Genomic DNA, 4,727 nt, shown 5'->3' with positions numbered 1-4,727 from the left:
GAGGTCCTTCACAGAGCTGTGTGTAGTCCTGAGTTCTGCTACAGTTCAGCGGGCTCCATCTCATACAATCGCTTCGGTTGGGAAAGACCTTTAAGATCAGAGTCCAATCATTATCCAACTCTATCAAATCTGGTGCTAGACCACCTCCCTTAGCACCATATCTACATGTATTTTGAACACTTCAAGGGATGGTGATTCAACCACCTTTCTAGGAAGCCTGTTCCAGAGTTTAACAACCCTTTCAGTGATGTAGTTTTCCTAATAACCAATCAAAACCTCCACTAGTGCAACTTGAGAGCATTTCCTCTTGTCCTATCACTTGTTACTTGGGAGAAGGGACCAATACCCACCTTGCTACCCCCTCCCTTCAGGTGGCTGTAGAGAGCTCTTCCTGTTGCTCCGCTTCAAGTTGCTGCAAACAGCCCCTTCCTCCTCTGGTTTGCCTTCTGGTTTTGGCCTAAGTGTCAGTTCTGCCCACACTGTCTGATGTCCTTCCAGTAAAAGCCTTTAAAAATGTCTTTGAAGGGTAAAAGCAGTTACTGCAGAGAGCAAGTCCTCTTTGGAGCTGCTTGTGAGCAACGCACAGAACCTTATTCAAGCGGTTCTCCATGTTCTGAAGGCAGCTGAGGCAGCATGTATCAAAGTAAGTTAATTGTGATGGCATCAAATGGACTTTGCAAGGTGAGTCCATGCTGTGGAGAGCCCCTACAGCCCAGCCAAGTTGAGACCTCTGTGGACTCCAGCTGGGGATAAGCATTCTTACTGTGATGGTTTTATTTTATGCCTTTCTGTCTTGTCTCTGAAGCCTGCCACACTTCTCTCTAGGCATTGAGTCTGCTCTGTCAATGGTCCCAACTCTGAAGTCATCTTTGGCTGGTTCACATTTCATTTTTGGACAGAAGAGCAGCATCTCGTGGAGGTCTTTATTTGGAAACAGTCCCTGTCAGTCTTAGCTGTTATGTTTTCTCAAGATGAGCTTTGATCATACATCCCAAGAGCTTTTCTTAGAGCTGCTAGTGATGGTGGATTGATCTGACTGAACAGTTTGTGAGCAGACTTTATCTGACGACATGTGGAAAACAAATGCAAATATAACCAGCCAGACTCTCCATGTTTCATCACGTGCCCTGGCCTCCTACATAGCCCCACAACTTCTGCTGAGCTTCAGCATGTCCTTTCAAAAGAGACACAGGGGTCAAAAAGCTCCTCCTGGAGTTAATTTTCTATGTATACACACTCTTTACTTTGCTGAAGTCTGCCTGCAGTAATTAGCCTTTCTTTTATCTTGTCTAGATTACAGTCCTTTATAACCTGGCTTTTCCCCTTTGGACATTTTCCTGCTTATCAATAAACTACCTATATTCATCTCTCCCTAAGCAGGTTTTTAAGCACTTTGAAGCCTTTTTTTAAGCATTAAGAGGTAGAGATGTCCCACTGATCACACACATTAGTACACTAAGACTTTTACATCAATTAAGATGTTTTCAGTGAGTTCACATACAGCAATATATTCAAGCATGCAATTTTTTTGTCTATTAGGGTTTGCAACAGCCCCTGCCTGACTCTGAAGAAGAAGAAGTAGCTGCTTTCTGCTTGCAGTGGAGAAGGAACCTGTTGTGGCATAGAGCCAATGAGTCTCTAAACTCAGAGAGGGATGAATTAGGGCTCCGCAAAACTCAGACAAGGGCTGAGCCTACCCTGATGGCTATGGTGCAAGAACAATCACCTCAGACCAAGAATACCACCCTCCAAGCATCCAAAACCTATTAAAAGACATGCAATTATGGAGAACCACCTGTGAAAACACGAAGAGGCTTTGGCTGGAGAGGACCTGTATCTGGCCTTGGCAGAAAGAACACGGCTCCTCACAGCTTTCATCTCCCTGCTAGAGCTGCTCTAGAGGACCCACAGCACAAGGCCTGAAAAGGCTTTTGTGCATTGGCAGATTCCACCCTGCAGAGGCTGAACAAAGAGAAGAATAAAATGGTGTCACATGGCAGGGTACTTCCTAAGAGGCCTCTGTTCCAGATGGCTTTGGAGTCGAGTAATAAGATGCAATACCAAGCCACAGAGGACACGGGAATTAGGAAACAGCCTTAAGACCCAAAGGGAAAATAGAGCGGTTCCTGTTCAATAAAACACCAGCCAGTTACCTGGTGCATGAGTCATTCTGAAACTATGAATCAATGGCCATGAAGTGGAGCTACGATTCTTCTATTATTCATATCCTACATGCCCCGATCCAACTGCAATCCAGCTCTGGCTCTTACTCAGCCAGGCTTGTTTTTCTCTTCTTTTCTTTGGCAAACATCAATATGGGGAAAACAGCATTTAATGAGCTACCTTCATTATATTCTTATTTCAGTAAACCACGTTGTCTTCAGCACACAAGATATGAACAGGAGAACATAGGAATGCCATTGTAGCAGAAGCAGCAAATCTGGCTGGAGGCAAGGATCAGGAGGTGCTATAAACAACTGTTCATCTGCTGCAAAACAAAGCTTCAGAGCTGGGTCTTTCTTGGCCCTCATCTTCAGCATACTATCAAACTTCTTAGCAACCATCCCCTTTTTTTCTGTGGGCAGCAATGCTAACTCCTTCAGAGGAAGGGCAGTCAGAAGTATCTAATCCTGCAGAAGAGATACAGCACAGAGTGGAGTTCACATGCAAAATGCAAATTTAGAAGACAACGCCCACTACAAAAACTGGAGGAAGAACTGTATGAGGAGGAAACTAAGGGTTAGGATCACTGACTTTGAAATGCAAAACAGGAGTGTAATGAACTATTCTCTGCTTTGCAAGGATAAATTGATTTAATTTGCAATAGAAGGATTTGTGTCAGGAGTCTTATCTTCATGGTAGAAAGATATTAAAGGCTAGAAGTCTCCCTCAAGTCTTTTTATCATGGGACAGCAAATATGAGGTGGTGATCTAGCAATGCTCAAGTCTTTCTGCAGGCCAGAGAGCAAAAATCAGAGACAAACATTTTACTCTTTCCCCTCTCCAGAGCTGGCACCTCACTCAGAGAAATGTGTCTTTTCTCTCCAAATCCCTTTCAGCCCTGGGACTCCCTTCTCCCCAAACATTCAATGCTAATGACCACCCTCCACCTCAGCTTCAGGCTTTCACAGTATCCAGGACCAACAATACCAGCTGCTCCCAGCACTGCTCTCCATGGGCACATGACTTGCAATTGTCCTACAGAAATGCTGCTCCATGCCAGCATTCTGAACTTGTGGAAGAGACGTAAGTGAAAGACTCAATGAATTCACACAGCAGATCAGACTCGACTTGCTGGTGCTACAGCCTGCTCCAGCTCACTTTGGTGTGGCAGGGCTGTTCCCACCTGCCCGCTCTGCCACCCCAGCACCATACCTGTATCAGGCTGTTTTAGTTACTTGCCTTGTAGCAACAAATCTCCTCCATGTTTCAAGACACCACATGGAGCAATGGCCACACCAGAGTGAGTGTAGACTCAGGGAAGGAATTTCCAATGAATACATCAGTGAGCACAGGCAGAGAAGCCAAGGAGAAGCTTGGGGGAGCAGGGGAGATGCAGAGGGACTTGCTGGCTGGGCACAGCTGGATCTAGGAAGGAAGGAGATAGTTACACATGGATACAACAGGCTACAAGGAGTAGCAGGCCCTTTCAAATTGCATTTCCTTCTTACTCTGTACCCCTTCTTTTTCTAAATATTGTATTCAAGATACGAAGAGGACAGTGGATCTCCAAGGTTAGATGCCAGCACTCTGTTCCCCTACTAGAACACACCCTGCAATGCCTGGTCCATGACCAGACTGAAAGCAAACCACCTGAGATCCCTCAGTTATCTCAACTGTAAAGCATGTCATTTTGCTCTTGGTATCAGCACTTTTCCTTTGACCTTCTATTTTTCCAGTAATTAAAACAAAAACGCAGAGAGAATCCAATTGAGCCATCACTACCCTACAAGAAGTTGTAACTTCAGGCTAAAGCTGGGCATCCTACAAGTGCTTTCCTAGTCTAAACTACATGCATTTGACTTCAACACTGTCACTTTTTCCCCTTGTCCCCATATTTCCAAACTATTTCTACATTTCCAGTAGAAAAGTATTTCTATTTGTCCAATTCTGCCAGCATGTTTTTTTGATGAAGCTCTTGAACAACCTGTCACCAGACAAAGAAGAAATTTTGTAGGACTGTTTACACTAAAACAACAAAGATTCACATCTGTTATCCAGTTTTCAATTCTTTTGAGCAAGTGTGATTCAAAATACTGTAAAATTAATTCAGTTTATACTCTGGGAAATTAGGAAGGCAAATTTAAACCGTTATTGCTGTGTTTTGCAGATGTAGAAATCAGCAGCTTCCCTTGGTTCATCCAAGCTCTGTTCATCAGTACAAAGATACTTGTATTCCTGCCTCACAGCCACAAGAACCCAAAACCTTAGAATCTGTGACAAAACACTATACTGTCCAAGTTGCACATGTTACTTGGGTCAACAAACTGAAATAAAGAGGGAAAAGGTCCACCAAGGAAGAGACTTAATGCAAAGAAACATTCCAAGTGGGCGGGAACCAGATGGCAATTGAGCAGGCGGCAATTTTTTATTGTAAACGCAGCTAGCAGGGTAGGACTACATTTCCTCTGGAGAAAAAGCAACCCAAAAAGCAAAACAGGAAGAGGCTTTGAGGACAGTTGCACTCTCAGCATGCAACATCTTCAGAAATTAAAGAACATGCATGA

The sequence above is a fragment of the Indicator indicator genome, chromosome 9, assembly GCF_027791375.1.
Source record: "Indicator indicator isolate 239-I01 chromosome 9, UM_Iind_1.1, whole genome shotgun sequence".
NCBI classification, from domain to species: Eukaryota; Metazoa; Chordata; class Aves; order Piciformes; family Indicatoridae; genus Indicator; species Indicator indicator.
The sequence above is the reverse complement of the archived record's forward strand: the minus strand, read 5'-3'. Positions refer to the sequence as shown.